We start from the raw sequence: 13,726 nt of genomic DNA on the forward strand, positions 1-13,726 counted from the left end.
CGCATCAGAGTCCTCCATAGCTTGCGCCTTTAATATGGACTATAGAAAAAATAAATGGCACCTTTATACCCCAATGTCCGGGGCACGCACCACCTCCTATGACACAGGCCCACAGAGAAACCACTTTCGTCTCCTGCAACCGACGGTCAGGAAAAAGGAAGAGAATGAGGCCACACCCGGTCACATGGAGTGCCACGCAGGACCGCCCCTGCAGCCGAGAAAAAGCAAGCTAAACTAAACAGGCTGCGCAGTAATCAAAATGAAGGAAGAACCTGACTGTTCACACATTGCCAGAGACACATCTCACACATGTCGCAGCAAAAAACACAATAAAGTAATCATGTATAAATCCCCCCCTGATCAATAATCACCTTCAGGAGATATTATCCCTCGATTCTATACAGATAAAAGGAGTCACACCGTGACCCTGTCTTCTTGCGTTATCAATACAGGTATAAAAAATGAAACGATCTTACCAGAATCTACGCTGTGGAACAGGAACACGGCCTCTCAAGTTTGAAAGTGTTGTAGCATCACTCCTGACATGGACTTGAGTGATAGAAAGCAGGCAGTGAAACTCGTCAACACTGATTGCTTAAGGAGCTGTTAATATGAGTCTGGATGGGTTCTCAGAAAGACTCTACCTGCATCTCCAGACCCTAACATTCGTCAATGCTCTCACTGAGAGACTGACAAAACTACTTAAAACTCCAGTCCCATTCCGCAGAGTACTACCCTCCATAAGAGGCTACTCCGAATCTTCCGACACTTCTCTGCCATCCTCCTGTGATGAAAGGCAAAGAATGACTGGGGGATGAGGGGAGTGGGGGAGGTATTTAAGCCTTTGGCTGTGGTGTCTTTGCCTCCTCCTGGTGGCCAGGTTCTGTATTTTCTACAAGTAATGAATGAAGCAGTGGACTCTCCTCGTATTAAGATGGAAAAGGTAGTTTTGTAGCAACGTGCTCTATGACCCAAATACAATTGTGTAAGTTAAAGTGGAGAAAACAAATATAGGCCTAGACACAATTGTTACCTAATAGCATAAACCAAATTCTATATACACTTTAAAGAGAGATAAAATATATATGTGTTAACACATACTGAGAACTCTATTTTAGATAGGAGCCTCATGCACATGCCTGTAGCCTAGGTGCTGGCTGACTGCGCATGCACCGTGTGCTTGCCTGACAGTGAAGCTCATAAATGTACACACAGAGCAGTGGCTAAGTTCGCTTTGCTATAAAGACCTGGGGGCATTTTTGAGGCGATGAGCTTTAACAAACTTTATATTCCAAAGTGCATTGCAATAGTGGCTGTAAAATCCCACATATTAATGACTTTTAAATTAATTTAAAAATAGAATTATTATTTGGATGCAGCATCCTTTCATAAATAAGTGAGTCATCTGATAAAGCTGTAATTGGTGAAAATGGTGCTGAGCCAATCAGCATCGCTAGTTCCATGACTCAGCTGTGCAAGACAGCCACAGTTTCCACTCGGGACCTGCACTTCTCTGTGGCTCCGGAGTGGTACTTTACCTATGTCTTTGCAGGAGGTTAAACACATAAATGTGCAGGGTTCATGGTGATAAAATTACATGCTCTAACAAATGAGCACAACTATTTTTTTTTCACTATAATGGTTAAGTAAGATAAGACCACCAGAGTTTTCAAGTACAGTAGTTTTGAAAATAATTAATAATGTGTTAATTTTGTATGTAGGTCTTTTTTAATTCATTACATTATTGCTGACATAATACCATGCATATATATATATATATAAAAAATAATGTCCCATTAATTACACATAGACAACTTTGCTAAAGCACGTCTGCTGTGACGCAGTGTGATACTTTAACACGCATCAGACCTACCATGAGATTTTGGTGTACTGCCAGACAGCACTTCCTGAAAGAAAGAGTTAATCTGATTTATGTTCGGCCACATGCAGCTTTGCTTATTTTCACGTGTTGTTCTTCCCAGAAAGCTTAACATCAGATAGAAAAGAAATTCATGCACTAATTAGTTTTTTTTTTTTTCTCATGCTCAATCTCTCTTTTTCAAAATTACCTTGATAGGACTATTTTTTTTTTTTCTTTTTCACAATCACCATCTGGTCCTCAGTTAGCAAACTATTGTCACAATGTGGAGGATTAACTCTGTGAAAACCTTTGAGGAAGACAAGAGAAAAGAAAGAAAAAGAAAGAAAACTAAAGCAATCACCTACTGAACTGCAAAAAAGAAAAAAAGAAAAAAAAGGTTTTTAAAAAACTGGACCAGTGTCATTAAACATACAACATTAGCAGAAGAAAAAAAACTGATGTGTTACCTTTTTATTTTTTCATTTTTATTTGTCAGTTTATTAAGTTAATGGCACTGTTTTTACTAATTTTATTAGCAAATATAAAACAGAATCTGAAGTTAAAATTGATTGATGTTAACAAGTTAAAGGGACATTAAATTCTTAATTAATCACTTCATTGCAAAAGATCAGCATACAAAATATGTTAGAAATATAAACAAATAAGTGTTTGCACTAATCGACCAATAACGTTCAAGCATGTTGCAGAATCAGCTCTTTTCATAAATAAAATATCAGTAAAAGGGGGCAAAATAAATAAAAGTGTATTGCAACGTTTTTATTGCACACAATTAAAGATTTTTTGGGGGGGGGCATTAAAATGGAAATTGATTATAATTTATAGGGGCATTGTGAGATGTTCTTAGGAAATGTATTGCTGATAATATATAAAACAAACCATTGAATATTTACTAATATATAATGCTCTTTTAAGATTAAAGGGGCATTACGGTATTTTGCATATTCAACTTATAAAGCAACAATTAAGCACAACATTGCAAGCGGTCTGTCTACAAAATAAATGTTTTAAAAGCAATTAAATCTGTCACTTTTCTCACAAAATTTGCATTGTTTTGCCGTTCAGTGACAAACCTCTTGGAAGGCCTCTTGAGTATATTAAACCTGCTACCATGAGTGTAACTACAGGTGTCTCAGCTGAGAGCAGGTCCACACCTCTAGGGAGGCCCATCTGGCCCTACAACAGTGGTTGTGTCAGTAAAAGCTTGTACTCCCCTGAGAAACAGGACTCACAATGTGAAGAAAGTGGATTTGACTTTTCAAATGTTGTGCCAGGGTTTCCAAGATGGCCACCCCAGTGTTCTTTTACTAAACACGTGCCACTATTTTTTGTAAAGCAAGCGCCTATACTCTGGCATGGACCAACCAAGGTGGAAGGATGGGTCACAGTCACACAGATGAAGCTCCTTTTGCACCTATGTGACTCCTGGCTCAGTTTCTGTTGATTGCAAACAGCCATAAAGGGCACTGTAGAAATGAAAGCTTTTGCTCAGGGACCCATTGAGCTCAAGTTATGCTAGTACCTAGTATCTGCCTGATAGATACTGTTGTCACCAACTGAACTCTCATCACAAATTATGTATTTTAGCTCTTGTTGAAGAGCAATATTATTATTATTATTATTATTATTATTTAGTTAAGAGAAATTAAATGTAATTTGATGTATCCCTTTGTAACCATTTTTTGTTTTGTATGCCTTGGAAGAGTCCTTGACAATTCTAGACCTCAGTCCCATTTGTACATAGTCTGGTTGACATTGTGGGCTAAATTTATTAAGCTGCATTTGCAGCTTTTTGGGCTATGTGGAGCACTGCCACATATTTAAGAAGAAACCACCTCTTTTTCCTCTCCGCCAACCTCAGATATGGCGAGATCAATAACCCCAACACTCGCTCATTCGGGATGATTGATATTCAATTAGTTGCACCGGAGCAGGGAACAACATTGCACAAGAATCCTTTTGTGTAATTTTAAATTTTGATGTGCAGGCGAGTGGCGATTGCAGGGGGACAGGTTCACTTACTTCCTGCAGGGATAGTAAATAGTCCTGTGTGTGTGTGTGTGTGTGAGAGAGAGACATTTACATTTATTCTATATTAGCTAAATTGGTTAAAACTTTAAAGAGACAGTAAACACAAAATAGTTCTTCTGTGATTCAGACAGAGCATACAATAATAAAAAAAAAGTTTCCAATTTACTTTTGTTATCAAATTCCTCCTCATGGTATTTTTTTGTTGAAGAGATAGCTAGGCAGCATGCACAGACCTGAAGCACTAGATGACAGGAAACAGTGCTGCCATCTAGTGTTCTTGCAAATGTATAACATTCTTGCAAAACTGCTGCTATATAGTGCTCCAGACACATGCACGCTCCTGTGCTTATGTCCCTGCTTTTAAACAAGGGATTACAGGAGAATGAAAAATATTTGATAATAGTAATAAATTGGAAAATTGTTTAAAATTGCATGCTATCTGAATAATGAAATATATATATTTTTAACTATACCAGCCATGCTAGTAAAATAAGGGCTATTTGAAAAAGGTACCAGAGAAATATTCCCATTATTTCTCAGCTTCAGCCTACAGCTAGAACCAGCATACCTTTCTCCTGCTCTGATTAGCTGAATAATCAGCGCCCCAGACAATATGTTTGAACGACATGGGCTAAAGCAGGACCAGTAAATACAGTAGATTTGCATATTTGACAAATGCATGATAAAAAGACAATGCAATAGCACTTAGTAGTAGATTTTTTTTCTGACAAATTTCAAAGTTATGGCTATTTCCACTCCTCCTGTATCATGTGACAGTCATCAGCCAATCACAAATGTATATGTATATTCTGTTCGTTCTTGCACATGCTCAGTAGGAGCTGGTAACTCAAAAAGTAAAAATATATAAAGGCAGTGCACATTCTGTTAAAGTAAATCTGAAAGTTGTTTAAAATTGCTTGTTCTATCTGAATCATGAAAGTTTAATTTTGACTTGAGTGTCCCTTTAAATCCTGGCCTACTCGGGCGCTCCAAGGGCTGGTACTGACAAGATACACTAACCTATATTAACACAGACTACTAATTTCCCAACACAAATGTCATTCTTTGTTGTTCAGATGTTAGGAGTTTCTGCACAACATCAAAACAAATAGATGTACATTATTCAAACAAGATTTGAAGCAACAAGCCAAAACCGAAGCTGTATTATCCTTGAAATAGACTCCTCTTCCTTTGTACCCTACAGTGTTTGTTAGAAGTTGGAATTTGATACGCCTGCCTTGTGCAACCACTTCCTGATCGTCACGCTCCTTTTATTGAATGCTAAGCACCTATTGTTATTAAACAAAGAATGCTATTTTAGGATGTGTCCAGGGTGCATTCACAGGATATTACTCAAAAGCAGAGTAGACAGAAACACCTCAGATGGGGGAATAAATCATTCCATGTTCAAATATAAGTGTATATTTATACAGCAGAGTCAAACAATTTGTATTCCTATTATGCCTTTTTAGTTGTGCAAGCCTAAAGGTAAGTTTGGTTTGATTTGGTGAAACAAGCTTATTCAGCTATTTTTTATGTCACTATTGATGCTGGTGTTGTCCTCTACAGTCAGGTCAGGAAGCAAGATGAAGAAGAGATTTTTTCTATGAACTGGAATATGCAACTGGTGTTGTGCTCAGTGTAACAGACTCCAAATGACAGACAAATATGAGTACCCAGTATCATGGTTTTACATACTGGTATATGGAAATATATACGGCTAAAGCATAAAGTGAAGGTACATTTTGTTCTATTCCAAAGTAATTATCTACATTGCAGCAGAAATAAATGTCACTTTCATTCATCAAATTTTATAATTTTATGGTTAATATGAGTTTTCGCCGTTATTATTTTCTATATCTCAACAGTCAAATTCAACCCGTAATAAAAAATTGTTTTGGTGGTCACGTTTTTACACCAGCCAATTGACTTTCTGGCCGTTAGGTGGCCGTGATTTGACTTCATCGCCATCTTACACGCTCTGCGCATGAGTTAGTTTTTTCCCACTCCCTGAAAAACAAAGCACGGCCCCCGTTTCGCGCATGCTTACTGAAAATTTTCTTATTTACACAGCATTACGTAGCAAAAACTGGCATTAACGCATCGGCGATGATGTTTTGCGCATGCGCAGTGGTTTCCTTTGCCGTGCACAAGCATTGAAGACATGTATAGAGTGGGTGGGACCGCTCTATACGTCATAAGCTAAGAAATAAGGAAATGGATCATGGGAGGAGTTTATAACGGAACGGGAGGGAAGAACAACATACATTTATTACAGAAATATTTAATGTTGCCCAGAAAATAAGTTAGCGACTGTATATTTCACAAGGTGCTTGATTAAATACTGCTTGCAGAACGAGCAAACTTTACCTTCACTTTAAATGTTGTTGCGTAGAATATGTCTATGTAACAAATGCAATTGCACATGTATTTTATTGCATAGAATTGCTTGTGGTAAACATGCAAAGACTGGAGATGCATAGAGATGATCTATCAAACATGTGTATAACAGCAGTATGCATAATAATCTATCATACAAGAGAAAACAGATACCGGCACACTGTCACCAACCTTATAAGAAGATTGGGAATTTTAGTACCACATTTTGGTCATAGCATGCACGTCATATACTCATGTCAAGGAACCTCCCATATCTAATATATCTAAGGGATATGAAACCCAAAACTTGTCGTTTGTGATTTAGACAGAGCATGCCATTTAAAAAAAAAGTTTCCAATATACTTCTATGATCAAAGTTGCTTTGATCCAATGATATTCTGTGCTGAAGAGATACCTAGGTAGATATCTGGAGCACAATGTGGCAGGAAATAGTGCTGACATCTAGTGCTCTTGCAAATGGATAACATTCTTGCAAAACTACTGCAATATAGTGCTCCAGAAAAGGGCCGGCTCTTAACTATACATTACTGCTTTTCAACACCAAAAGAATGAAGAAAATTTGATAATAGAAGTAAATTAGAATGTTGTGTAAAATTGCATGCTCTATCTGAATCATGAAATAAATATTTTGGGTTTCATATCCCTTTAAATATATGATGCATTTTAAAGGGACACTCAAATCAAAATTAACTTTTATGATTCAGAAAGAGCATGCAGTTTTAAGACACTTTTCAATTTACTTCCATTATCAAATTTTGCAGTCTTTTTATATTAACACTTTCTGGGGAACAAAATCCTACTGAGCATGTGCACAAGCTATCAGGGTATACGTATACTAGTCTTTGATTGGCTGATGTCTGTCACATGATACAGGGATAGGCACCCACTTGATCAACAATTTCAGAGATAAACAAATAGGGGATGCTAGGTAACTCTGTCTACTTATTGAAAAGCAAAATGAAAAAAAATAAACCTGCACATAATCCTGATATTAATGAGCACAGGTAAGTATAAAAGCAATATCCAGCTATATTTTTACAAACAACACTAAGATAAAAACAGATTGCATCCTAGATGCAGGAAAGTAATTTCTAAATTGTTACACATTGTTACACACTAGTTATATTAATCTAGACATCAGCCTAAAGGGGGGAGGGTTACATGTTCTCCACTTTAAGGTGTTTGCAATGGTCTATTTTACCTGCCGAAGTGTATTTGTTTTTGTGCCTTTATTTTGTCATTTGAAAAAGATGTTTTTGCCAGCAGAAATCACCACCTATATTGAAAATATAAATAACAAACATATTGTAGAACATATTGTAAACAGGAGACAACAGCACTCATCTCCCAGTGGGCTGTGAAACACAGATATTTGAATCTTAAATAGCTGGTTGTGTCCAGCTATAATTAACATTTGAATACTTAACTATGCTTAGACATTGCTAGCATTATCATGTCTGTTTTATATACAGGATCAGTACATTTTTATGGATGTGTCCTTGAGAAAAACATGTGATGATTTCTATGACCAAAATCAGATATTTCAAATACAAAAAATAAACACAAATGAACAATTTCCCATACACTTAATACCCAGCAGTAAGAATAGCAAGTCATTTGGAACACTTTCAGGAGAAACTAATTTTATAGTACAGTTTCACTATGAAGTTTTCCCCATACAGATTAAAGGGACAGTCTCTTTGAAAATGTTTATTGTTAAAAAAAATAGATAATCTCTTTATTACCCATTCCACCGTTTTGCAAAACCAACACTGTTTTATTAATACAATTTTTACCTCTGTGATTACCTTGTATCTAAGAGTCTGCAGACTGCCCCCTCATCACCTTTTTTTGACAGACTTGCATTTTAGCCAATCAGTGCTGACTCATAAATAACTCCATGGAAGTGAGCAAAACTGTTATCTATATGACACTGTTTGTATGGATGACAAAAGTACTTTTCCCTCGTGATTTTGTTTCAAATGTATATGTTCAATAAGGTAATTTTAGAGCACAGAGCACTGTAAAGGTCACCTAGGAGACAAGTATGAGTCATCACCAGCTATCAGAAGCGCATAACACCCCTGGTGTAAACAAGGGTAATTAATTCTTTCATAGGAGTTGTTTTGAGTGTGTATATTGTATCCTCATTTACATTCACTCTTCCCCATATAGTAAATACTAAATGATAGAAGTATGAGACTGCCCCTTCTTTCAAAAATAGGGTCTCATGAGCTGTGAGCAGCATATTGATGTGATCTGGTCTCTAAAAGACCCTGCTCCTACTTAACAAACAACTCTGGTGCCTATTTGGGGTAGGTGATTACCATTACCATAGTGATCACCTGCAAATTAGAGGTTTAGGGTCAATTGGGACCCCTCATTAAAAAGACATATTTCTTCACTAATCTATGGCTTGATTGTAATTTAGCTTCTTATCTAACTTATTTTTCTTTTTGTTTTAATGTAAGATTGTTTTGTTGTGTCAATTGTATTATTTGGATGTATTTTTTGCAAAGCATTAAAAGACTATTAAAAATTTAATTTTGTGACTAAAATTGCAATTTATTTGCAGTCTAAGCACACACCATTTGAAAAGCCTCATCTTATCTCATTTACTGAAGCCAGTTAGAAAAATATATATGCATAAGCTACTACAGTGATTGGCCAATTACTTTGTAGAATAAAGGGTCAGAGTTCAGCATCCTCTAGGACAGTGTTTTTCAACCAGTGTGCCGTGGCACACTAGTGTGCCGTGAGAGATCCTCAGGTGTGCCACGGCAGACTGACAACAGTGTGACATATTTTTTAAACTTTGCTTGTTTTTTACTCCCAGTGCAGGGGTAGTTTGTAGGAGGCATGGCATAACAGCACAATACATACAGTATGTGTGTGTTTGTGTGTATGTGTATATATATATGCTGTATTAGGCTACAATGTGTGATTTTTTTAAGATTTTGGGATGGTGGTGTGCCACAGGATTTTTTAATGTAAAAAAGTGTGCCACGGCAAAAAAAAGGTTAAAAATCACTGCTCTAGGATACACTAAAGGCTCTTTTTTTTCCTGAGTCTTACAGGAAAAGCAGGCAAATAAATAATGAAAGTAAATTACAGTGTCATGATTTTGTCCGTTCATCGCCGTGTCACCGCGGCTCCCGGATCTTCTCTGAGTGAATGACGTCACGTTGCTTAGCAACGTGACGCTTCCTCGACACACCCCTCTGATGACGTCGCCGCTCCTGCCTTTAAACCACGGCGGGAGATCTTACTCGGGGCCCGTTTGTTTGTTCCCCTTGGAGTTTGTGAGTACCATACCTAATTCTGTTCTATATTCCTGTGTACCGACTTCTGCCTGCCTGACCAAGCCTTTTGCCTAAACCCTATTTCTGATGTTTGGATACCGACTTCTGCCTGCCTGACCTTGCTTTTGCCTTAACCCTGCTACTGTTATTTGGATACCGACTTCTGCCTGCCTGACCTTGCTTTTGCCTTATTCTACTACTGATGTTTGGATGCCGACTACTGCCTGCCTGACCTTGCTTATGCCTTATTCCACTATCTTTTCTTGGGTAACTATAAACCTGCTTAAAGGGACATTTACTTTTACAAGCTGCAAAAGAGAACTTTGCCTTTCTGTTTGATATAAGCCTGATTAAAGGGACTTTACTTTTTCAAGCTGCAAAAGAGAACTTTGCCTTTCTGTTTAAAGGGACTTTACTTTTTCAAGCTGCAAAAGAGAACTTTGCCTTTCTGTTTAAAGGGACATTTACTTTTACAAGCTGCAAGAGAGTACTTTGCCTTTTTGTTACAAGCCTGCTTAAAGGGACATTTTCTAAACTGCAAATAAGAGCATTATCTTTGTATTTTTCTAACCTGCTTAAAGGGACGTTTTTTCCTTTGTGGCTTCCCTGCATACTGGAACAATTATTATTTTTTGTTATCATTATCATCTGTTTCCTGAGTGGGTCACGTCCTGGTTATTTCTCAGTGTGCTAGCGTGTGTTTTCTATTCACGCTAGCAGTTGGGTTGCATCCCGGACTGATTCCTAAACGGCTGACATACAGTCTATTATGGGCAATTAATGGAACATGAAATCTCATTTTTTTTTACGATTCAGGTAGAGTAGCGGTGCCCACACTTTTTTGTGTTGGGATCTACTTTTCAAATGACCAGCTCAGCGAGATATACCCACTAAAAATGGGCTGGCTCCTAAGCTTACATTCCTGCTTTTTCAAATAAAGATGCTCAGAGAATGAAGAAGAATTGATAATAGGAGTAAATTAGAAGGTTGTTTAAAATGGCATGAATCATGAAAAAAATAAATAAAATGTGTGTTTCATATCCCTTTAAGGATGCATGATTAAGCAACACATGAATATGCAAAAGCATAAAGATACAACAGATTAATCCGGACAACAAAAGTAGCACTGACGGGGGGCGGAGCCAACAGCCGGGACAGCCAGACGTGCATTTTTTGAGCTCCTAGGCCTAATCTGGGAAAAAGTATTCGTTTTTAGCAAAAGTCTGCACTAATTTCATATATACACAGCTACTGACCTGTATCTACCCTGCCTAAGTCGAAATATATGTCTAACCTGAGGATTAACAAGTCTTACTTGAGGAAAATGCTACACTACAGGTGGCAAGATTTCTGGGCCCACCCTTCCAGCTACCGACTTCTGTCTCTGTTGGACTAAACCAAGGGCACTCAGCAACATGGTAGAGAGTAATGGACTAATATATGCCCTATTGCAGGACTTGGAACAGCAGGCGGCAAGCTGCTTTGCTGATCTATCAGCCACGCTAAGATCGACTATGAGGGGGTCAATCAGCGGTGTGGTATCTAACGAGGAGCCTGGAGTTGCACAGCTAGCATTAACTAAGGAATACTCACCCGAGAAGCCTCATCAACCCCCTCTACCGAGCATCTGTTGTGAGGAGTGGGAGGGCGCTCCGCTGGTTTCCTGCGCCCCGCTCTGCATTGCTGGCTTGGTGCCTAGTGTGATCGTCCCTGCGCCTCTGGAGTGGGCCCTGCAGAGGGAGGAAGCAAGTGAATCCCCCGTCCCCAAATTGTACCTCACCACTGGAGAGGTGAATCGTCTGCCTATAGCACATGACCGGGGAGAGCTGTCAGAGTGGTGCGGTAGGAGAAGGGGGCCGGCGCTGCTATTACCTAAGCCCAGCAAAGCTCAACCTTATGCCTTGGATGTGTCCGGCGTTTTATTCTCGCGAAGTCATACCTTTGATATCCCTAAGCCACCTGGAGTACACTCTCATAAGCAACATGGTGGTCGGTTAGCGGACATACTTTCTGACCTCCCGGTTGGCAATCTGACGAAAGTAGGTGTAGGATAAACTTCTGTTTCCAAAGCGAAACCTTCAGCACATATGTTGACATTTCCCTCTGAAATTTTTCGCTATTCTATGTTCCTGCACATGAATATTAAGAGACACTGGATTCTATGCTTCTTATTTTTGACAATCTAACATGCATTGGCTAACAGATATGTGACCAGTTGAAAAATATCCAATGTACACCTTTACACAGGGCTCATCTAATATATCTGTAAGCTCATTTTATTAAGAGATTCCTAGTTACTCTCATGTCTACTAACCTACCATCTACATAGGGTTTATGCTATCAGAGAACCCCATACTATGTTCTTTATATTGCCTGGCCCTCCAGCATGACGCAGATATAGACTACTGTGGCAGAATACATGTCTTACACATTTGTTTGTAATATCTCTATCGTACAGGACTCAAGTTTAAGAATAGGCTATCTATAGCTCTAGCTCATGTTTGATATTATTATGTTGTCATATATATTTGTTCTACTGCTGGCTCAATTTTACATAGTTAATCCAGATACCCAATGATATATATGGACAGGTTATATTAATATGTAACATATAAACTCATCAGTAGATACTTCACTACATACTAGCCGGGAAGCATGGTATGCTGATGAGTGCTAGATGAAATATTAGGTCATCATATTGTATTTGAGTCACTTATGTCACTATTTCATTATACTGTAGTCCTTTATTTTTCACTCACTATGTTATATTTGGGTGGCTATGTTTTTTCCCCATTTGAATCTATATGCTACATGGGATTAGACACTCCTTAATTTGTGTATCTCTCAAGCTCTTTACTTAGACTTCCCTAACCTTAGAGATGCAACTGTTGTATGTATTTTTGATTTTTGTAGAGTTGGAAAGCCCACTATAGACACGCCAACTGTATATTAGGACACTATAATACCTGGGTCTATTGAGTGTCTCCTTGGGAGGGTTCAGCATGTTAACCTAAACCTGCCCCGCTGGTTGCGGCCGAGCCAGCGGATTTGGTATTGTTCACAGGTGTTAAAGAACATTATGTGATTATGGAATTATGCCCTTCTAACACTACCTCTACTCTGACTCATGGAATTCTATCTACATATTTTCCTCGTCTTATTATTTATTTTTTGTAATGAGAAAGTTGCGTGCTATTAATATGTACGGGAAACTGTAATGCATACAAACTTTTATTTGCAAAATGTTATTTTTTATATGCTTAATGCTTTTCAGATATGTATGTTGAGTGTCCTTCCCTTGCAAGGAGGGTGATTCATCTTTTCTATTACCCTGCTAGCGAAGGTATTTTGGGGGGTGTAGCTACCCAGGTTTTCATAACTAGCGTACTTAAAAGAATAATGTGTGGGTACAGAACAAATGAAGTCATATGAATAGAAAGGCCCCGCTGGAGCTTAGTACTTAGATACAGAGTAGGTAAATCAATAAGATATATAGAGCCATTGGAGACCAAAAGCAGCTGATAGATCTACACTGTCTATATTCAAACCATCTCCCCCCCCTCCGGGTTAACGTGAGTTCCTGGGGGGTTATATTAGCCATTCATCCAACGTGGTGAATTTTCTTTTGCGGTATTAACCCGCTTCCTCACATTTACTCAGATTTATAATTCATGCCCATAAGGGGTTATATATCATACTATTCACCTCCAGCGTCATAATATATCAGGGATGGGTTCAAGAGTGACCTACAGAATTGATTAGGGGGTATATAAAAACGAAAAACTTGAGGTTCTTTAGCTAAATATGTTTTAATGGTTGTATATCGCAACTTGTTCAAAATTATTTTATGGAATCTATACTCATGTAAATGTTATGTTCATGTTAGAACATATTTTGCATTTCAATGTTATATGATCAAACCTCAATAAAAAACTATGATTAAAAAAAAAAAAAAAAAAAAAAAAAAGTAGCACTGACTTTAATTCGGGTTAATGAGCAAATCCTCGAAGCATGTTACAAAACACTGCATTCAAATTACTGCCTTTACTTTGCACTGTGGGATTGGCCTTATATAACCCAGTGAGGCTTACACAAATAAATTAAAATAGCACGG

This window comes from Bombina bombina, chromosome 2 (genome assembly GCF_027579735.1).
Source record: "Bombina bombina isolate aBomBom1 chromosome 2, aBomBom1.pri, whole genome shotgun sequence".
Taxonomy (NCBI): domain Eukaryota; kingdom Metazoa; phylum Chordata; class Amphibia; order Anura; family Bombinatoridae; genus Bombina; species Bombina bombina.